The sequence below is a fragment of the Brachyistius frenatus genome, unplaced genomic scaffold (assembly GCF_029030835.1).
Source record: "Brachyistius frenatus isolate BFR_SWC_R1_liver_20210118 unplaced genomic scaffold, ASM2903083v1 Contig_52, whole genome shotgun sequence".
Lineage (NCBI taxonomy): Eukaryota > Metazoa > Chordata > Actinopteri > Embiotocidae > Brachyistius > Brachyistius frenatus.
The window spans coordinates 1,270,410-1,294,065 of NW_027210651.1; the positions used below are offsets into that span (position 1 = coordinate 1,270,410).

Genomic DNA, 23,656 nt, shown 5'->3' on the forward strand with positions numbered 1-23,656 from the left:
GTAATCTTGGCTTCAGGAGTATTTCTCAATGAGATTACATATTTATTACAAGATACAGTCACGTTAAAAATACTAGTGATGTCTTTTAACTTGAGCACACGGTCTAAAGCTCATGAGGGAAGTACAGTCAGGGTGTCCAAATCCACTTTTGCTGGTTTAACGGCAAATAATCTGATCACAAAGTGAGGCGTGTGATTCAGACGGATGGCACTTAGTCTCCTACTGAATCATTGGCGTGTTAACATTAAATAAACCAATCAAGAGTGTCATATCCAAATCCCTTTAAAAAGCTGGTGTGCTTGCACCTTGGTGGATTACTTAAATAAATGTGGATTTGGTGAATATTGGGAAAGAGCTCTTTCACACTGACATTGTAATCTTTTGCACTGCTGCATGTTCCTGTGTGTGTAACAAGCAGAGTGTGCGCTTATTGTGCACTCACTTATGTAGGTACATATTACAATCTTAATAATACACCCTTAAAACAACAGTAAAATACTGCACCATTGATTTAAGACCTGGAAATTACTTTCTGCTCCCTCTAAATAGCTTCGTACCTGACCAGACTTCATTTTAACATCAACACGCTCATTGGTGCCCAGATGGCTACAATTACATTTACAACATCGGAGGCGCTGGATGGAAAACGACGACTTGTGTCTAAAACCAGCAGAAACCTAATCTGGGGTTGTGGGTGTGATTTGATCTGATTTGATTGACAGAGACCAAATAAATGTCTTCAGAGTCTTATTCAAAATGTTGCTGAATCCTGATTGGTGCATTGAAATGTGTGGCATTTAAGGCTGCGTTAGTTTTAGGTTTGCATACCTAATAAACTGGTGACTTAGTGTATGTGCCTACAGCATCTATATGCACACATACGGTTCAAACGCATGAACACCCAAACACGGTAACAGTTGAAAGGAGGACCGCTGGGATTTTTTTTTTTTTTGCAGAAAGAGACACAAGAAAGACAGAACCAACCTTCTGCTCTGCCTTTTTCTCCTCTCTTCTCCTTCCTGTGCTCTTTCCTCCTCATCCTGCCAGCCTGTCAGCCTGTCCGTCTCTTTGATCCTGCCCTCCTTTTGAGGCGTCTCTAAAAACAGAAAGACAAAGTCTTTGATGTTTGGTTCTCACAGCGTGACCCCTTTTGACTCAGAAATCCTCCGATGACTCTCACACACACACACACACACACACACACACACACACACACACACACACACACACACACACACACACACACACACACACACACACACACACACACACACACACACACAGACACAATGATCGATCCTACTGGTGTTGCTGTCCTAGCGTGACCATCTTGCAGGCACAAGACCCAGAGGATCAATGCAGCGTGTGTGTGTTTGTGTGTACCTAGAAGAAGGTCTTTGCCGGCAGAGGATTAGGCTAGAGGAGCATCAAAGGCATGGTTTGATGCGCAAAGTGAATTAAAAGACACACACACACACACACACACACACACACCTTGGACTGCAACTGTGTCAGCAGGGATGTCAGAGGAGTTTACAAGAAACAGTCTGGCCCAAAGGTGAAAGAGTGAAACGGCAAAAAAGGAAATATTTGGATCTTTGTAGAAAATGCCTCATAAAAACAAAAAGCCTAAAGCGCCTCAAAATATCTTCACTCTCAATATGCCGTAAAGCCACTTCTGTATAGCCTTGGTCATGTTGCTTCATGCTGTTCAAAGTGTGTGTTGTATCCTGCAGTTGTGTGTCCACTCACTAGAGACATGCAGCATTGCTCAAACAAAGGTGGCAAAAGATGTATCTGCAATAATCTGTTAAGACTATGAATATTTGTGCCACACCTGGAAACTGCCCAGTCCAACCAGTCTGACCTGGAGGCCACTGAGCAGCTCCACTGGAGCAGCCGGAGTTAAGAGCACCACAGTGGTCTTAATGATGGAGGGTCAAAGGATGCTGTTTGACTCTCCCACCCAGATTTTATTCTTCCAGTCCCAAGCTCACGTCTGCAACCGTTAAGCAACAACGTTCACAATTACCAAACATCCTCGAGTACGGTACCGTTACCAAGTATGAAAGCAACCCAAATTTCTCTTCCTTGATCATTTAAATCAGATTCCAGTCTCATCTCGTCTTTTTACATTGACCGTAACATGAAGCACAGAACACACTCATTACACCATCGACTGACTTTTAAATGATAAGTAACTCAACTTTTTTCTTACCAGAGGTGCAAGGTGATGTAAAAGTGAAAGTTTAAAACAAGAAATAACACTATAAAAACAGTATTCAAATAACATTAAAACTACGAGAGAGGCGAGCATTCTTTGGGGCACAAAGTGCTTATGGGAAACAAGTGCATTTTGAAAAGCTTTTTAAAACTATCAATTGATTCTGCATTTCTTACAACCGGAGGAAGATGGTTTCTGCTGGGTCCCTTTTTCAGTTTTCTTTTTGATGTATTTATACCCCAAAGATGTCTATTATGACATTTTTAGAATACTGACACATCTCTTGTCCAGACTTTCTCTAAATAACTAAAGTGAAAAAAAAAAAAAGTGTCATAATGTGAAATATAAACAATTCTGTCACGGTTCATGGCTTTACAGCAAAATGACGGACAGTTCCCTGTGATCCAGCTGGTTGGTATGCTGAGGGGCATCGTGTCTGGAATGAGGTACTGACAACACAAACACTCACACACACACACACACACACACACACACACACACACACACACTTCTACAACAGAAATCGATAACAAAGACGAAGAAACTTTTTCAGATCGTTCAATGAGAAGTTAGATTTCTCTGTGACAGTATCAGTTCTTCCATTCTGAGATCTCATGTGGTGATATCCAATACTGTCTGGTCATGTGTATCAGCAGCCTGAGATATGAGTTACAAGTTAACTGCACCCCAACGTCTCGGCTTGACATGTCAAAACACTGCTCATACACACACACACACACACACACACACACACGCACGCGCGCACACACACACATGTACGTACACACACACACACACACGCCAGATCCTATCTGTGTTATATTGCAGGCTGTGATAACACGAAAACATGTCCATATACACATTAAATCCCATTTATTTTTTTCATCGAAGGTAGCTGGCACAGCGATAACACACACAGACACACCCCCACTCTAAATCCCATTACCTTTTTATAGTAACCTAGGTAGCTGGCACCAGATAACACACCATCACACAATAAATCCTGTTGATGTTACAGGTATCTGGCGGAGATGAGTTATGTTCACCGGGACCTGGCAGCGCGGAACATCTTGGTTAACAGTAACCTGGTGTGTAAAGTGTCCGACTTCGGCTTATCACGATATCTGGAGGAGGACACCTCCGACCCCACATACACCAGCTCACTGGTAAGATCTCTACACACACACACACACACACACACACACACACATAAGCTAGATACAACACACTAATTCTCCATACACACACTGCGGCCTGAAGATGGGAAAACACTTGTTGTGACGGTGGTTTTAATAACCAGGAAAACCAGGACCGTTCCACTCACATTCATTAAAATAACACATAAAGTGAAAAATTGGTAGATTCAGATTGATTGAAGTGCAATCAAATGTTAAGCAGACACATCATAGGACGTTTTTATAGTTGGGAGTTGTTTTCATCATCAAAAATGGCGTACAGCTACCTGTGATATTTATTTTTAACAGTTTACATGTCTTTGCACAGAACAGCATTTTCTTTCAACTCCTCCCTCTTTTTTACACCCGCGGTCATTCCTGCATTTCCTGCTGCCCACAATGCTTTCAGAGTTTATTTTGTCAGGTCTCATAGGCAAGGAGTCATTTGCTTCAAGTAGCACTATGCTCTGGGAATCTTCATTCTGAAGCTAATTCACGAGATATTCACTCATGACTATAAAGTCATGGAAAGTCAGATGATCACTGAACGCATCATCCTCTGGGGAAACGAATGCCTGTTAGAAATTTAATGACAAGAAAATCCAGGTCTTGCGAAGATATTTCACTCTGGACAAAAGTGTTGGTGCTGTAAAGTCACGTCGCTTTCCTGGCTGAAATCAATCTGCTCGGAGGGATTGTGTGAGTGTTTGCCTCAAACATTTCCTTTGCTACAACATATTTTATACACCAACCAGACCAGCGTGTAGTAATACATTTCTTTATCCTGGATTTCGGTCAGCAGTCAGAAGAAGGAATTTGGTTTTTTTCTCACTGGTTTGTCTTCATTAGAAAAGACAACAGCAGATTGCTGTGAATTTGTGTCCGGTATTTGGAACAGGTGTGTGTGATCAAACAGCTGCTTTGTCTTCACTTACACACCTGGGGAAGCAAAAATGTAGGAGGATTAAAGGTTTTAGATTTTAAAGTACCATCTTTCTTTTTCACATACGTACACACAGCTCTCATTACTGTGTGTAGTAGGAGCAACTGTATGATGACCATTTCATTAGTATTCAGTCCTCACCTTCACCTTGATAGCACGCTATTGCAGATATATGGGCTGCCTACCGCCTCTGTTACATGCAAGCAGACCCATCAGGTAGAAAGCAACACATTTTGAATCCTTTCCGAGTCCGTTTGTTTATTTCCGTCTTTTGTAAATTCTCTTTCTTCTCCCCCCTTTCTTCCTTGTCTCAGGGAGGTAAAATCCCAGTGCGGTGGACGGCACCGGAGGCGATCGCCTACAGGAAATTCACGTCAGCTTCAGATGTCTGGAGTTACGGGATCGTCACCTGGGAGGTGATGTCATACGGAGAGAGACCTTACTGGGACATGAGCAACCAAGATGTAAGTCACCACCTGCTTGTGTGTTTGTGAGAGAGTCTGCCTGTTGTTTTGAGCTCTCAGTGATGTCTGTGACTGTAAAAGATTGCCTTTCTGGTGTGTGTGTGTGTGTGTGTGTGTGTGTGTGTGTGTGTGTGTGTGTGTGTGTGTGTGTGTGTGTGTGTGTGTGTGTGTGTGTGTGTGTGTGTGTGTGTGTGTGTGTGTGTGTGTGTGTGTGCGTGCGAGGCCCGCTTGTTTGTTTCCTTTGCCGTCTCTCCCAGCTGGGTGTCTGCATGTCTAGGAAAACACATGGAAAATGAGGACATCAATTTAAGTGTCACATAAGTGTTTGTTCTCTGAACATCAGATCAAAAGGCACCAGCACTGTTTCCTACCTGACATTTTCTTCAGGGAATATGTTTATTGTACTGACATCTTTACTCCAATCACCTTCACAGTATGATCAATTTCTTTTTTTCTTTGTGCTCCTATCACATTGAAGTTCAGTTCTTTGAGATTAGTCATTCTGCTGGGTTTTTTTTCAGGCTAGAAATGATCACCAATTTGATGCGCAATCATATTACAGTTCTCTGCTGTTTTTGTGTTAAATATAATGTAAAAAAAAAAAAAAAAAAAAAAAAAGTTCCTTAGGCTGAGTATTCAATTTGACTGTTAAAACCTAAAGGGGATCAGGTGCGGTACATGGAAAAGGAGGTTCCACAAGATTGGATTGCTGACATCTTTATTTTTAGGTTCCCATGCCGAGAAGAAACATGATACACAGATTATAGTTAGTTTTGGCACTAAAACCTACTTCAAAGCACGGAGGCTCTAAATCCCAGTTGTCGCTCTCTGAAACTATATATCTAATGGCTTTGACACCAAGGAGCTTGGGATTTTTACAAGCCTCCTGTTTATCATTAATGAAAACTTTCAAATACATTTTTGTGGCTGCAGAAACAATCTGCCGAAGCTCCTCTGAGTGGTCTCAGTTGTGTTTATTTACCAGGGAAGTAATCAACACTCTCTGAAGTCTCTTAGAGGAAATTAGAGTTGCCTCGTCTCATTTCTCTGCGTGGATGACATTTTTCTAACCGCAGCTCCACTCCGGCGATATTTAGCCCGCGTTAGACCTTGTTAGCTCGGACTGTATGTGAGGTTTTCTCTATAAGGTCAGCTGTCTCGCTGCTGAGGAGTTAATCAGCAGCAACTGTTCCAACTCTTCCAACGGTTAGAGAGACGCTTACCTTTCAAGCAATAAAAAGGAAATCGTTGCCTCATTTTTTATTTTATTTTTTGTCTGCGGAGCGCCATTTCCCTGTCTGGCGTGTACATCACCTTTACCATCTCTTTACCCTTCCTTTCACACTTCCCCTCCTGCCTCTTACCTCCTCCCTGCTGTCTCTCCTCATCCACCCCCTCCCCCCCCCTCCACCACCACCTCCTCCTCCCACGGTTGCTCCCGAGCTAACGGAAGCAGCACATGCAGCAGTAACGACGGAGACTCAGTGTAATGACGGAGACAGATTTATAACGGCACAGACTGTGTATAATGATGGGGAAAATTGTGTGTTACCACTATAGCTGTAACGAGAGTCTGCTGGGGCATTAAGTATGCATGAAGCTCACACCCTAAACTCACACATATCACACACACAGCTAAACCACACGCATGCAAGCATACATGTGTCAAGGCACACACACACGCACACACACACGACTTCAAAGAACACGGAGCGCCGAAATTGTCAACGGAGGCACTGCAGGTGCTATGTTCGACATGAATTAATCATGAAAGAGACCTGTGATGTTTCACTACACTCGCTGCTATTTTGATTGACAGCGCTGCTTAGGGTGAATTTATGCACCACAAAGCCTGAGAAGTGTGTCGGGGTCAAGTGGAGTTCACTCTGAGAGCTGACAAATCCCCGGCGCCGCATTTACAGTAGCAATAAGCAGCGCTTTACCTCAGCTGTCCGCGAGGTAGGCTTACAAGTACACTGGCACGGACTTGTAACTTTAAATTTACAAGAAGCCGTGAAAAAAAAAAATGAAAAAAAAGAACAGGAGGTATTATTTCAAGGAGTTTTTAAGGCACGTCTGTTTCTCTACAGAAACAAAATACGAAACACAATGCCACAGCTCGGAGAGCGCGAATCAAAGGCAAAACAGGTGGAGTTGAAACAAGGTTTACTAGGTCAACGATCAAAGCAAGGAGAGGCAGAGAAGTCCGATGGGGCAAATGCTGGCAGGCCAAAGTAAAAAAATTAAAAAAAAACTCGGTAGAGGTCAGAAACTGATGCGGGCAGGATAACAAGACAAAAGGCTGGACCACTTTGGCAGGAAGGCAAAAGAGAAGATTTGGCAGCGCTGAGGCTGCCGGGCCGGTAAAGGGGGGAAAATGAGGGAACGAGGAGCAGGTGTGCAGGTGGATGTGGAGGTCAGGTGATGGGGAACAATGGGAACACAGGAGGGATGGATCAGGGAATGACTCATGAATGATGAGTCTGAAATGACGTGACCGGTGGAGAAAAATTCAGTGTTTAGCAACAAAAATAAAAGAGCAAGTTTAGCCATTCTTTATCACACTGTGTTCACTGGATCTTCACACCGACTCTAAAGAAAATCCAGTCAATAGTTTTAGAGGTTTGCGTGGGTGTAAATCAATGTCAAAATGCCATTTAATAAACATCAGTCTCGCTGAAATATTTTTCTCTGGACAAAATTGATAGAATTAACACAGAATATAAAAGAATATTTCCTTTAAATTTTAAACCTGTAATAGAATAGATTTTATTCACCAGCCAAACCAAAATTGTGGTAATACACACCTCTCTCTGCTTCGCTTCAAAGGTAACAAATTCCACCTCTTAAACTCAGGAATTATTTTTTCTAACGCATATTAAAATAACAATGTGTGGCACTACTTCTTGGCCAGATGTAGCTGTTTCCTCGCCTGGTACCAAACCAAATTCATTTGTGTGAATACATGGGTACATTTTGAAACTATTGGCGCAGCCCTTAACCAATCAGCATTTGACCACCACATGATGTATGTTGTGTGCCGGAACTCACCATATTGACTGTGCAGATGAAATGGCATCCAACTCTCACCAAAAGAGTAAATAAACTCATTTCCTAAAATATGAAAGTATATTAATATAATAATATATTCATGGATGGTTTAAATAGTACTTTGCCAATTGCTTTTTCTTTGAATCCTTATTCTTATCATCTTGCATAAACAAAAAAAAAACATAACTGTCATCACCGAGGCGGAACAACCTTTGACTATTATCAATGCCTTTATTTCTTAACGGGTGATGTCATGACACACAGGATTGGAATCCTCATCTCCAAACTCTTATTTCCAATATCAGCCCTGACTAAATCTAAATGATGTGAAACTTCAACAAAATCCTTATTTATCATCGAAATTTACAAATTGATATATTCACTTATCTATAACTTATGAGGCTGAAAAGCGACTGATTTGTCCTCTAAAGAATAAAGTGTGAAAGGTGACAAGAAAGATGATGGTAAATGGATATCTGATTTGTGAAAAAATCTGCAAGAAAGATTTTATGTGACGCTGTACAAATACAGAACATATTAGACGGCACTTTTCGAGCCCTCGGGGCAGACCTGATTGAAGTTTTAAACATTCTGACCATCATAATTAGAGCTGGGGAGACATTTAACACATTATTTTCCCGTTCCTGGAGCAGGGGCCAGAATAATTTTAGATAATGATGACTGAACTTGATATTCCTTTTCTGTGATTATTTTTCTTTGTGTGGCAAGGGAGCTAGTTTTGAATGGTGTGATGTTCAGGATAATTACTTTCTGTACTCAGAGGTATTAGACACATTTAGCACAACCTCTCTGCAATGCAAAATTCCTGCCTAAAAGTTTTCACAGAAAAAAAACCTTGAAAGGTCTTTATCATTCTCAATACCTGCACTGGCATAATGAAGTCAAAAGCTCCTCTGCGTAAAAGTACCTGCCTCCACATCAGAGACTGCAGGTACTGCTGCTTCGAGATGAGTATCTGGATATACTGCGTGACTGCACACTGCGTCGGGATGAAGTTTTCAAACAGAAATTGGATCCTCTTAACTAATCCGAGTTTTTATTTTTTTCTCTGGTTTTGAATAAAGGAACGAGGCAAGATTGATCTGTAAAAATACACCTGTCTGAACTTGCAAACGAGCTGTAACGGAGAAGACCTTCTCTATACCAAGCGCTGGTTTGCCAACAGGAAGAGACAAATCAAAAGTTGATAGAAAAATAGAAGGTGTCCCCTAAAGAGCAGCGAGAGAGCTGGACTGGAGTGGTGGATGTGACAGCACCTTGATATCCTGAGCATCACGGTTCTGCAGCACTGTATGCAACTGAATGATGTCATATAACAAGACGGAAGGTCTTTCAAAATATTGTCATTTATATCTAACATTTATGAAACGTTGACTCATTTAGAACAAAAAGTACTCTTGTATTTCTGAATTGTGTCAAAAACCTTGAGAAAAAACAATTAAAAAAATGTTTTAAAAGTGTTTGCATGGAAGAAAAATATCAGATATAAAAATGGACTTGATCTCTGGGTCTGAAATAAGCCAATGTGGAAGTGCCATGGAGATCAATACCACGGAGAGCCACTAGGGGCAGGCTTCAACACATTCCCATTCAAAATGCTAAAATGTGACATTCGGCTTCAAAGAAAGGTATGTTTTGGAGCATGCCTCGTTTAATTGACACGCCGTCCTCAAAAAAATCATACCCCGCCTACAAATGTTAAATCAGCCGTATTGGAAGCTAATAATATTGAGCAGCAGAACAAGCTGAAAGCAAAAAACAGATGTATACCGCAGACACAAAGGAATATTAGTCATTAACTTTTGCTGTGTCTCAATTTGCATACTTCCGTTAGTACATTTACTCGTGTACTAATACCATTTGAGTGTGAATTTCGTCACGGTAGTGTTGTCTCATATCGCACTGCCCTTACCAGAAATGACCGTAACATTTTAAATGCATCATAACACCTGCCTGCTTTGTTTGGTTAATTTACCTAAAAGTAAACACGTTGTTGTGCCCTCTGTTTCATGCCCACAATAAACATACTGACGGCTTCTATCCAACAATAGTCTATTGGTACTTGAAAAATAAACACGTTTGTCGGACGGGAACAACTGGTATTTGTATAATATATCAGCTGCAGCTTACTCAGCAGGCGCGGTTTGGAAAAAGCTCGGTGGTCCCTTCCTTTCCGCTACGAAGCCATAACGGCGACCGTTGAGGGTGAAAAGTGTCCAGCGTCTCCGTACTTAATTTGTAGTACACGCAAACTTTTTTGCACTCAAAAAAAGCATGTGTAAGTGTACAAATACGTGATTTGAGACGGCCTTTGTCTGTCTGCTGTCAGGTGCTGACCAGTTAGAGAACATTTGGATTTAACTAAGCTGTTTACCCCCCTACAAACACCTGTGTGTTGTGTGTGTGATTGGAGCAGACTGAAATAATTAGACTAAAATATACACACACACACACACAAAAAAAAATGGATCGTTTTTCACTATATCTATGACTGTAACCACTTGTGTTTATTTTTCCCCGCTTGCCTCCCCTGCTGTGTCCCAGGTGATAAATGCCATCGAGCAGGACTTCAGGCTGCCGGCTCCCATGGACTGTCCAGTGGTGCTGCACCAACTGATGCTCGACTGCTGGCAGAAGGACAGAAACGCACGGCCCAAGTTCCCTGATATTGTCAGCATGCTGGACAAAATGATTCGCAACCCTGCATCCCTCAAAACCGGCACCAACAACATGCCCCCCGGGTGAGCACAGATACAAACTCATTTACATACACAAACACTCTCTTCCTGCCTCATCCCTGTGTTTCGGCGACACAGCTGTTTTTCTAACTCCCCGTCGGACCCTATCTGCTCTCTGCAGTCCTCCGCATCATCCCTTGTTAGACCGTGGAGCTCCGGACCTGAGCAGGGTGAGCTCAGTGGAAGACTGGCTGGCTGCACTGAAGATGACCCAGTACAGGGATTCCTTCCTCGGCTCGGGCTTCACCTCTCTGCCGCTCGTCACACAAATCACAGCCGAGTAAGTTTGGCCATTAAACCGCCTCTATTTTTGTCTGCCTTGCGTCTCACGCTGCTCTTGCTGCCAAGTCAGCGTCTTGTTATTTGGACGAGTGGTGTGGCGGCTGGTTGGCTGACTGGAGATTCATGCGAACATTTGTCTCCATATATCTGATTTACATTTTTTTTACATAAAGTCATGCTGGTGCAGTATAAAAATCTCCGTTATCAGTACAGACCTTCACTTTATCTCTGGCAAGTAAATAGTAATCTGTCACTGTGAGAGAGTCAGGAAATTCAAAGCGTGTTTTGACTGTCCTTTTTAGTAAATATACATTTTATCATGAAAGGCTTCATCGGCTTTTGTCCTGCCTGAATTAGCCTGTTAAGATGGCCAATATGCAAGAAGAGTTTCCGTTTGTGCTTCAGCTCTGCTCGACAGCTGCTGGCCCTGACCTTCATAATCTTCTGTCGGGGAATTGTCCACTGGAGGTTCCAGTTATTACCTTTGACCAGAGCTCCAGCATCACACCTGGAGTGGTTCCCCGTGTGCTGCACTTTGGCTGCCCACCGCTCCTAAAATAGTCCAAATGGAGAGGGATACATTTCGCCAAAGGGATTAATTAAGTCAACAAAGTACCAGTGTAAAGAAAGCAGATATGTGTTAGCTTGACTTCATTTAAGACACTTTTCATGCAGAGGGAACCACTTGTCCTGGGGGGGGGGAAATGGATGGAAAACCACCTGAAACCACTTTTCTTGGGTTTTAAGCAACATAAATTCATGCTGAATTCGATTTAACAGTTGTTGCCCATTTTGCATTACTTTATAGCCGATATATGACATTACACGGGATGTGTGGGCATGTATATCTTTTGCTGTGGTTGAAAGCAAAGTACCCGAGCTGTTTTATCAGATCAGGAATATAAGATTAATGACGCACACGACACACTGTTAAACCTCACTAGTTTGATGTGGCTTCAAAGCGCAGTTTCTTTTATAACGAGGGTTGAACAAGCAAAGGAGGACGGTATATATTTTCCTCTTTAGGGAAACAGGGGCTTCTGCTTTGTCATTATTTAATCAAAGCACTCCTAAAGAGACCCTTCTGCATGTTCATGCTGTGCTAATTTAGAGTAGTGGCACCTTTTCTGTTCCAGTTCAAGTGCTCAAGTGATTTATTGGTGTAAAAATCCAACAGCAGCTTTATAATTCGATTTTTGGCTCTGATGACACAACCTCGCGTGTTTCTGTGTGTTCACAGAGATCTGCAGAGGATCGGCGTGTCTCTCGCCGGACACCAGAAAAAAATTCTGACCAGCGCGCAGTCGATGAGGCACCACGTCGATGACCAGTCTCCGACTGAATCTGTGTAGCCGCACGGGGGAGCGATGCAGTCAGAAAATACTCGACCCGATTGCGGTCCGTGAACGAGCAGGCTGCCTTCTTATACTTTGACCGTCGTACACTAAATGCTTTCGGAGATCTCGGCCACTTTACGTCTTTTTAAACAGCCGTTATGGCCATTTATGTGTCTGCATGGCCAAAACCGTCTTTCAGTCACCGGACGAACTTCTTTCATGCAGTTTAGCTTCCAAAACTGATCTAACCTGAATGGCTCCCGGGGGAAGAAAAAAAAAAATCGGTGTGCAGGCGAGATTCGTTCCACCAATTAAGAACAAAAATACGCAACACTTTGGAAAATACCAAACTAGCATCTGACCTCAAAGGGTTGCACTCACAAATCCCCATTCAACAAAAAGATAACTTCCATCACCGAAATCTGAAGACCGTTTTTTAAAAACTTGACTGACTGAAGGAAGACGGGGCGGCTTTTTTTTTTATGTGTGGATAAAAGACACTGCTGTGAAGAGGAAACTGGCCGAGCAGACGTTTATACGAAGAGACACAAACTGGACCGAAAGCCTAAAAAAACGGTCTTTAAACCCGGAGACCACAGGCTCGTTATCTCCAGCATGTTGTGTTGAGAATACTTGTTGGTGAAAGTTTGATACCATTTGAATCCAGACAACAGCCAACAGTTGAAATGGAATCTGTCTTCATATTGAAGAGTCTGTACATATTACAATATGGGATCTTTTTTTTCCTGTTTAGTCATTTGCTTTCATTTTTGCCAACAGCATCTGACAGATCAATGTCACTGGAGTATTTGTGACTTCTTAACGATTATCTTCCTCGCCTGACTCATCACTGGAACAAATTTTAAATTGCTGTGGACTGGAGACGAAAAGAAAAAAAAAAAGATTTCACAGTTGCTATTTTTTCCTTCCTTCAATGCAACCATGAAAAGAGAAACTCTTCCACACAGACTGCGAACAAGTCCTGGCCTACTTAAAGTACTTAATTCAGAGAGAACTCATAATGGATGATGTTTTACAATCAGTGCAAATGCCCTCTGAGTAAAGCCAATTACAGATCAGAAAACGGCAAGAGAATTAGATAAAGAAATATTAAACCATAGCAGTGGCTCTTCCAAGCGAGGAAGCAGAGCGTCCTCGGAGGTACGGAAGAAAACAGCTCGACAGACTGTGTGTATTGTCTTTACCAGCTACTGAGACACACCTGTTGTGAATCTCAAAAGACAGAACAGGTATTGTCATCCAATGTTCCTGTAATTTGGCTGCAAATCCTGAAGCCGATTGCCAGTCGGTGCATGAACCAACCAGAAATCCAATGCTCATGTTCTGTCCACGCATGGAACAAATCTCATTTCTGTCTAAACTACATGGCTGCCGTCCAGATGGCAATCATCACTGTGCAGCAGGCAGCCAGGCAGGGCCCTTTGTATTCATCCATTTCCTTTTCTTTTTTTTGTTTCTTTTTTTTTTTTTTTAATTCATTGGCTGCCGGACAGTGTCAGTGTTGTCAGAGTCTGTTTTGACAGTCTCATTTCCCGATTGACATCTCTGATAAATACTGTTGTGTCAGTTTGCAAATGAAATGCCGGGAAGTGACCTGTCAATGTTCTCATCTGCGGACAGACAGCAACCTTTTCAATGGCGGCCCGGCACGCATTTACAAGATTGATTTGTGACGTGTCAGAGAAAAGATAGTCAAATACCAAAACGCTCGGGGTCAGGAAGGAAATTGACGGCTTATTTGTCATGTTTTTAGTACTTAATGTGATGTTTGAATCACTAGTCCTCACAAAATATGATATCAAGAAGGCCTGATCTCGCTCCGGGGCACGCTGGTGGAGAAGCACTGGGAGATCTCTTTTATCTGAGCACTGAGCGGATTACTAGCTGTGAAACAACAGCAGGCTCGCTCTGCCTTCAGCCCAAACCTCTGGTCATGCGTGTGCACCCACATCCCAAGGATTACCAGTCAGCGGCCCTGATTGGATGTTCTGATTTTATTTGTCATCCGCCGCGAGCCCCGGCTCACAGTGACACAAGTGTTGAGCTGTTTGCTTTTCGACACGTTTTACTGACGCACGGCTCCGACGCGTCCTCCAAAACGCTGTGTTTGTGTTTCCCTCGCACCGCCGCTCGCAACCGTTGGGACGCCCCCAAACTCTTTTATTTATGAACGCTGTGACAGTGAGACGTCGGCGCCTGTTTCAAACCTCCAAACATTTCAGTCCCCACTTTTTCTCGCCAAAACTCTGACTGCGCGACCGCAATTGCATTTGTTGCCTGGCAACAGCAGCTTATTGAACATTTTATCAGGAAGTATTGAGATCAACTGGGAGCGTGTCAGTGGTTCAGAGGCATAATTCGTTGTAAATAGATGCCTCTGGAAGAACAGTTTCAGCGCTGGCTCGGGGGTTTAATAAAGAGGGAGGCGACGAGCGTGCCTAAAAACTCATCTTGAATGCCACCTAAAAAAAAATGTCATGCAGAATAAATGAAAGCTATCAACACAGGCAGGCATCTTAATGCATTATGTAACATCTGTATCTAAGTGTGATGTGACTATTCTTTGCTTTATGTTTTTTTTTTTCTTCTATTTAACAAGTTAGATGTGAGCTCTCAAGAGACATTTCACATGTTACTGTGTCGGTGTTCGTGAAAAAACGGTGAAGGCATAAAGGATATACGGCACGTCTTGTACTTATTTTGTGACGTGTCTCAGTGTGAGCACAAATGTTCACCACATGGAGGATATCTCAGGAACACGGTAGATGTGAGGTTTGTCCCCATTGCTGCATAAAATGGGATATTTTATTGGTAAATCGTGCACTATGTAAAGATTAATATATGATGAAGTGCTTTAAAGAGTCCGTGGAGAAAGCAGGTTTTGATGTTAGTTTTCTGAAGCACTCTTAAAAGTTAAATCCACCCTAAATCTGTTGCCTAAAAACGAGTAGAGTTCCGTATTTGTATGTAAGAGTTAAAACACTGATTGTATCTGTGCTGAATAGCTGGTCACATATTATCGTAGATGACTAAACTTCATGTTTAATACTTTTAACATCGAGCTTTTTAAATGCCTCTCTCATTTTTATCTCTTTTTCTTTTTATGAACATTGTTAAATTAAAAAATATATATATTAAAAAAAATCACCGAGCCTGCAGTGAAAGGCTTCCTTCCAACAACACAAAAAAGGTGTTTCATGAGATAGTGGAAAAAAAAAAAAGGTAAAATCTCCCACTCTGTGTCGACTTTTTAAAACTCGATGTCTTGAAGATCAAATGTTTCCCTAAGAAACTAGCTGGGTCCCACTTCCACACTAAAGTAACACATGAACGTATACCACAAAAAAAATCTGCACGCATGCACAGAAGAAATAAAGAAGCTACTGACAGCTGCAAAAAATGAAAACTAATCATGCAGGGTGGTGAAGTAGCTTTGGGAACACCGTGGAAAATGAATGTAACTGTGAAAGATGGTATTTTGATGTGTACAAGTGAAGTTTAATTAGCGCTGACATTTGAAAGTCGCAGTTTGTCTGACATGCATCAGTGCGTGTCCTGTATCATTTCTCGTCGGTACGAAACTGTTGAAGACGCCCTGTGGGGGAAATTCTCTCAACATATTTTGGGAATTAATTTCCGTCTTCATAAAACCTTTGCAAAGTCATCGTTTAAACTTTTAGAAACCTGCTTTGATTATTTGCATGCTTCCAATCCAGCAGTCTTCATCCCCGTAGTGTTGGCAAAAACTGATTGAACAAATCTTTTGATTCGGGTTTGATTTGTATCTACACTGGTACGTACTACGGAGTCATACGCTCGCAGTCTTGATCTAAAACTTCTCTCACTCAGCTGTTATACATTAAGTTAATTCATTCTAGCCAGCCATATAAATAGAAGCATAACCTTAAAATAGAGTTACAAACTTATTTGAGTTCTGTGACAAAAGTTTAGCTTGAAGACGTGTTTTCCCCTCTGGGCTCATCACAGCTGTATGCGGGACCTGGCAGTTCAGAGCCACGAGCCTGTATGCTCAACTCGGTTGCAATCAACAAGTTCGGAGACGGCCCGTATAACAACCAAAAAAACATACCTGATTTAGATCTTGTCGCCATTCCCTTCCAAGTAGTCTCCTTGTGCAGCGAATACATATGCCCCCAACGCTCGTGCCACGCTTCGGACGCCCCCTGAAAGTCCTTTTGTGTAAGGACGTCAAGGACTATTCAACTTGAACTTCATTTTGCGGAACAAACAAGTTGCAGAGAGCCAGATCCGGCACGAACCGGTGGTGGGGAGCGATGGTCGTGCGGCTGCAGGCGAGAAACTCACGCATTTTCAATATACTGTGAGCAGGCAGTTGTCAGGTTGGAGAACCCAACTTCCATTGCGCCACAGTTAAGGTTGCCGAATGTTTTCCCTCAGACGCCTCGGAACATCACAGTAAAACTCGGTGTTGACAGTCTGATCCTGAGGGACGAATTCCTGGTGCAAAAACCCACGAATGTTAAACAACACCCACCTGGTTCCTCCGGACCTGACCCGCTGTCTTCGGTCTTCAGTGACGTTCGGGCCCCTCTGGAAATGCAAAACCTCTGCAAAACACTTTGCTTCCTCGCCGTAGATTTTCTGAAGCGTTTCAAGGAACTCCATTGCTGATTTCCCAAGTTTGAAATCAAATTTGAAATCTGCGTTCTGTTCAAGTCCGTGGTGAAATTGCAGATGAACACTTAACGGAGCTTAGAAAAATCTGTCACACAGGTACTGACGTTGATCAAGAGAAAATGTTGTATACTTACTCCCCAAAGCTATAGCTTCCTGCTGCTCGATGGACGTCATGCTGCTGTGCTCCGTTTGAGAGAAAGAAGAAAGAGCCTCTGAACTTTTTGATTGCACCTCGTATATACCAGAGTTGGCAAACTTGTTGCTTGTTAACTTCTGGATGCAATTCCTGCTGCACTCAGAGTTTGGCAAGGCTTGCTGCTGCAGTGTGGCTAATGGCCTGTTTGTGAAATAGTACAGCTTTGCATAATCAGTGGCTCGAGTAAACAGAGGCAAAGTAATGCTTAAAACTCCCAGCCGTTCGTTCTTCCCCAGCTATAGCATTGCTGTTTTTTTTGGCGTCTTACTGATGCCACGTGTAATGTTAAACCATTGGCATGTATGTCAAATGTGGGGATATCATTTTGTTATGTGGTGTTACATCATACCTTTGTGTTGCAAGGAACCAGCTCTAGTACCTGACTGCTTTGTGAATATGATTACATATGTGACCACGGCTCATCTCATTTGTAAAAACTCGATATTTTATGCAGCTGCAATGCATTTTGGTCTGCTGGGAATACTGTCAATGCAGTACAAATGGCAGCTGTAAAAAAAATTTTTTTTAAAAAGCCCTCCGTCGGACTGACACAAAAACCTGACATTTACTGCAGATGTTTTAGATATAAAAAAAAAATAATAATAAAAAACTCCCTTCAGACTATAGCTGTGCAGGAAATAATGACAAAAATAATATAGGGCCCTAAACAATAAACAATAACCTAGGCCCATGAAATCAAGGTGAGTCTCCTGTAAGTGCTTTAGGGTGGATTTATCTTTTAATTGCAGTTGTTGGTTTTTTTGGACAGACTCGGATGCTTTCCTCCTGCTGCTGTTTCTCTGGTGGAATAGATACAGTAGGTGAGGCTGAAGATGAGAGCAGGCCAGTTATGAAGAGGGGAAAAAGTGAAAGGGAATATGTAAGAGAGAAGAGAAGGGGAGGATAACAGAAGAGAGAAAGGGAGGGTTGGAGGAGCGAGAGGCAAAGCTCGACTGGTGTTTTCATAAAAACGAGGCAGGGTATCTCTCTCTCTCTCTCTCTCTCTCTCTCTCTCTCTCTCTCTCTCTCTCTGCTCCACCCGGCTGTCCTCTTCTTCTCTGAATACCCACAGCCTCTCTGAACAACTCACTCTGCCGCCGGTCCACATTTCCACCTTCTCCTTTGACTAACAGTTTAAAGGTAAGCAATCATTCTATTTTAGATGCACTCCTCTCGCAAACATTTTGAACTTGCATCTCTTCAGGATATATGGGCACATTTAAGCCCCTCCAAAACTGTGAAAGTAATGGTTGTTCCTTCCTCCTTGTGTCCAGTCATCCTGAACTGACACATTCTGGATGTACACACACACACACACACAGAGAAAAGGTTTTCTCAGTTTTTGGTTGGTCCACAACTTTATGCGAGACTGATATTTCTGTAACTACTACTGATTGCTTTGAGATTTTGAACAGAGATTTATGGTCTCAAGACGATAAAGCCTGCTGACTTTGGTCCCATGACTTTGCTCCTTGCTCAATCATTTCCTGAAGGATGAATTGTAATTACTATGGTGGGGCCTTTACATTTTATGGCGTCATCAATTACAAATGTTACTTTGTCGAGTTACTTTGCTTCATTGGCAAATACCTGCAAAACCATTATCATCCAGTTTACTATCACGTCAAAGGGTGCGAAACACAACAGTCTTCTAGAGGATACCGTGTCATGTGTCACGTTTTGTCTCATCTAGGTGTGAAAAGTACACGCACGTATGACCAGCCTGCTGAAGAAGTACCTCCCAGGCAGGCGGTCCGGGGTGGTTAGATGGAACAGACACTGGACTGAGAGACCGGCACTCAAGTCCACGAGAAAGCAAACGTTACGCAAGTTACTTACATAATGTAACGTATTTTACGTAGAATATGTCAAGTAACATGCATAACATTACTTAACTGAAACTTTTTATTTCAACCCAAACCATGACCTCTTTCTAACCCTAATCACATAGTTTTTGGTGCCTAAACCTAAAGCACCTTACTTTTCCCTTCTAGGGGAAGCACAACGGGACGCTTGACACGTTAGCTTTGGTGTGATTGTGATACACCTGATCAGTGAATCAGCCCAATGGTTTTAGCTCAAAACACATTCGGGGCTTACAAAGCCACAAACACAGCTGTAGACTTTTTTTTTTTTATCAAACTTGCATCTCTTCAGGCTGGTGGAAAAAAGAAGGTATTGTTATGAGCACTGATCCCAAAACTGAACATAAAAGTCGTCTGCCTTCTGTTTTATTTCCTTTACAACTCAATCTTTTTTTTAACTTTGTTATCGCATTTTATTCAGTGTTTCATCAAACTAACCCTGAACAGAAACCAGTCTGACTGCACACACTCTCTACAGAAAATTTGACTTCTCTGCTTTTATCATGGTAACTTGTTTTTGTTCTAATTGCTTGCCATACTTTTCAGTATGTATGTAATGTACGGTTTCTCTTGAAAAAAGAAAAACAGCTCAGTAATCAGCTGTAGTCTGCCTTTCTCTGTTTACCTACGATACTGTTATAGGTGTTAACTGCTCATATAGTCGGAGCATCCCACTGTAATGTACTATAATACTGTAATATAATGTGAGTATGCGCACGCCTGTGCATCTTTGTGTGCGCGTGTGTGGGTGTAATATAATGTGTGTGTGCTGTTCAGTGTACAGTAAAATGTTTGTACATCGTGCGTGCGAGTTTGTAGCCGTAAACTTTCTGAATCTTACATTTACAATGCACTGTTTGTCAATAAAGAGGACAAATCAAACTGACCAGTTTTGCTAATCAATGAACTTTTGAGCTCATTTTCTAGAAAATTCTAGAAAGACGAAGCGATAGAATTTGCATTCACTGTTATCGAGTCCCTCCAGGAAATCGTGATCTTGCGACTGTAAAACTCAAATTCAAGAAATTTCCGCAATATTTGCAGGTGCTTGTAATTTTGCTAAATTATGAATAAAATATGATGTGCAGCATGCTTATTATCAAACAAAGTGGTTATATATTACTATTTAGGTTGTTGTTGAAAAAAAAAAACGCAATTTGTTTTCCTCCACTTGCAATGTTTTTTCTAATTCCCGCAATTTTACCGCAAAAAACTCACTTAAATCTCAATTACATTGTATTTTTTTAGAACATTTGCCACAAAATCAGGCATTTTGGATCGCAACAATTACAAAAGAACTCCTGGAGGGACGGATTTTTTTTTTTTCACATACAACAGTCGCATCTGTGGATCCCCAAACAAGAAAGAAATAAAGCATGATGAACCAGATATATGGACTTAAAAAAATAAAAATAAAATAGGGTGTCGTCAGGACGCTAATGGTGATAATAAAATGACTAGATATGCCTCATTGCTGGAAGCTACATTAAGCCAAAACTTTACTTGATACACTGTACGATAAATTTCTCAATAGATTACAGAAGACAACTGCATTCTGAAAAGTAATAATAAAAAAAAATGTAATAAAACTCCATAATGAGTTCCTCTTTTATGCCAGCAGACTAAATGAATCATCTATGGGAGCGAGAGTCAGTTTTTTTAAATGTGTGAATGACTCATGTTTTTGACTGTTGCTCTTTCTGGATAAATGGCAAAGTTTACAACCTGCGAGGGTGAGTTTGACTGATGTGGTGTGGTTCTCCTCAGAGGGCTGAGCTGACACAAAAATGATCAAAAACGGACAAATCTGAGAGGTGGGGTAAATTGAATCAAATTTAAAGCTAAATCCACTAATAAAAGAAACCTATTATCTGACACCCTGTGGAGTCTGCTGCAGTGCATTACTCAGATTCATAGAAGGAGATTAACAGTACAGGAACTATTGCAGATCACTAATGAGTGCTGTCAATACACACTTCGGGCTTCGGACTTCGGTCGTGCGATCACAGCACCTTGGGGGCGAGCTTTGGTCTGAACACACTTCCATTGTGTTGTGGGAACACATATCCCAATGTATTTAGTATCGACTCAACTTGCTTGGAACGCCGACTGAGGTGATGCTAATAGTATCGGGTACCAGGTACCTGGCCAAGCCAGAACTGTCAGGGATAAAGAGAGGTATTTTGGGTGCATGCCTGGGGTGCAGTCAGGATTCTTCAACTCCTCCAAATATGGTCACTTCTGGATTTAAAAAAAAAAAAAAATATGTCGAAGGCCAAAATGCCGGAGTCGAGGCATCAAAACGACAATTCACGGACCAGCAGGAGACCCAATTCGCTGCTCCTGTCCAACTAAGAATCGGGACCGTTTTTTTTTTTTTTAAAGCCGCATTTGCTGTTGCCATGACGACAAAGGTTGCATAACTTCAAAGTCGTCGCATCTTTTATGCACAACATGGTTTAAGTTTTTATTTTAACCCAGACCATTATCTTTCTCTAACCCTAATCAAGTGGTTGTTGTGCCTAACCATAACCAGGGGCTCTAATTTTAAGAAACCCCGACTTTAAGTCGTTTGTGAGTGTCAGAACAAACGACCAATATGGGCTGGAGGACTTGTTGTGACGGGAGAGTGGCAAATCACTGCGACCATGGTGAAGCCATGTAATTTAAAACTACTATTCTTGCGAACCATATCTGTCCCAGCTGTAAACCCTCATCTTTACTGAAGGCAATTCGCTGCCTCTCTGCAAGTTATTACCTTCAGAGTTTAGAGAAACAGGCCAGAGGAGGGAAATGGAGCTCATATCTTATGAATGATACTGAGTGTGTCGCCGCAGCCTTCCGTTTCAAGGGTTAATGGCTTTTAGTAGTAATCGACGAAAGCCTGGCCAGGCGTGTTAGTGGGGAGCACAACACCGGGCGTGGCAGCATGACTTCATCAACAGCAGAGAGAGTGAGTGACAGAAGGAGGTTAAGAGTGAGAGCACGGAGGAGGGAAAAGAACAGCGAGATGAAGCCATGAAAGAGACGCTACATGAGTGCGTGTGTGTGTGTGTGTGTGTGTGTGTGTGTGTGTGTGTGTGTGTGTGTGTGTGTGTGTGTGTGTGTGTGTGTGTGTGTGTGTGTGTGTGTGTGTGTGTGTGTGTGTGTGTGTGTGTGTGTGTGTGTGTGTGTGTGAGAGAGACGCACAGTGAGTCATCTTCACGCAACCTCACCAACACAAATCTGTCTTTCCTCTCCTCCCCGCCGAACCGTCCGGGATAAATAATTGACACTCTTCTCTGACACTGGTCCGCTGGTGTGAGGCGTTTTGCTCCCCGGACTTGGACTTCAGAGACAAGAAGACGTGATTCTTCCCTTTTCTGTCCGTCTTCTGCTTTTCTTCTTCTTTCATTCTGCCCTATCTTTCTCTCGCAGAACTCTGCAGAAACTGATGAATAGTGAGCGGTTTTCTTTTTTTTTTTTTTAAAGGAATGAACGGTTATCTATTATTTAGCAGCAGTCAGCAGCAGCTATCTCTATCTACTAGGCTGCTAAAATAAATATGACACAGCACCACAGAGATTTGCACAGATCTGAACTGAGCCCTCTCGTGCTCTGAGCTCTCTCAGTTACACATTCACCAGAGAAGCAAAGTCAAACCTGAGCAAAGCCCGTTGCTCAAAGCATCTAGTAAATAAAGTGTTCTGTTTTTTGTTGTTGTGTAGTTACATCACAAATGGAGGAAATAAAGCCTTTCTTGTCCTACACACAGTTGCTGCACAACTAAAAGTGGGATTGTTTATGATCACAGTTTTTGAATTTCCGGAAATCTTTTTTTGTTTGGCTTCTCTGCTAACTTTTCTTTGTCATTTCAGACTCGGCACGTCTGCCCCCGACAGTCTACTGGTTTCCCTCAGTGAGGTTCCTGCTTCTCCAGCATGCACACCTGCTATTCATTAGTCAATTACTGCAGCATATATACATCCCCCTGACAACCACTAGCTCCTCTCACGATTTTCTTTTGTCTACCTGCTGTAGCTTTCAGACATTAGCTGTCTTTTGACAATCTCTGGACTGCCTTAGGTTTGTTTTTTTGGTTCAACCTCCTCATTTACCTCATCAAGCAAAGACTATTTTATTTCAACTCTTTCCATTCACTGCATGCTTTTCCTGATTAGTAACAGGATTAAATAAAATAGGATTTTGTGGCGTTGAATGATGATGAATACACCACTGACTGGTTAGTGAGAGGACCTGGTTCAGGGCAGAAACCCCGAGCTCTGAAAGTTAAGTCTGGTGGTGCTGACTGTGGGTGTGAAGGAGGGCAGTATGACAGCCTTGAGTCACCATATGCAAGGGGATTAGAAGGAGTCAAGGGCAGATTACTTTCAACATGACCCTCTGATGATGTGAATATAAAAGTAGCATTGTCCATGCTCATGAAACATGGTGATGTGGAAAGCAGGTGTCCCAAATCACTACAATCAATCAATGCAGCTGCAGCAGCACCAGTGAGTCCTCCTCTCATACAGGCCAGGCCAATACTTTAAGTTTGTGTTTATAGAGGAAGTCTGTAAAAACAACAGGGAACTTGAACGTGTGTGCGTTCAAACAATTGTAGCTTTGTAAGTGTACACACGGTGAAATAGGCCACTGAACATCTTGTGATAACCACAGACCACATAAAAAAAAAAAAAA

At 42.2% G+C, this 23,656-nt stretch overlaps 1 protein-coding gene across 1 annotated transcript in view; it reads left to right on the forward strand.

The window, feature by feature from the left end:
• Nucleotides 1-17,633, forward strand: part of LOC138624503 (ephrin type-B receptor 1-like) — an 85,556-nt gene extending 67,923 nt beyond the window's left edge. The window contains exons 15-20 of the mRNA XM_069704761.1: nt 2,603-2,670; nt 3,243-3,390; nt 4,657-4,806; nt 10,423-10,619; nt 10,738-10,896; nt 12,139-17,633. The gene's annotated coding sequence lies outside the window, so the exon portion shown is untranslated. The remainder of the gene's footprint in view (nt 1-2,602; nt 2,671-3,242; nt 3,391-4,656; nt 4,807-10,422; nt 10,620-10,737; nt 10,897-12,138) is intronic.
• Nucleotides 17,634-23,656: the final 6,023 nt, after the last annotated feature.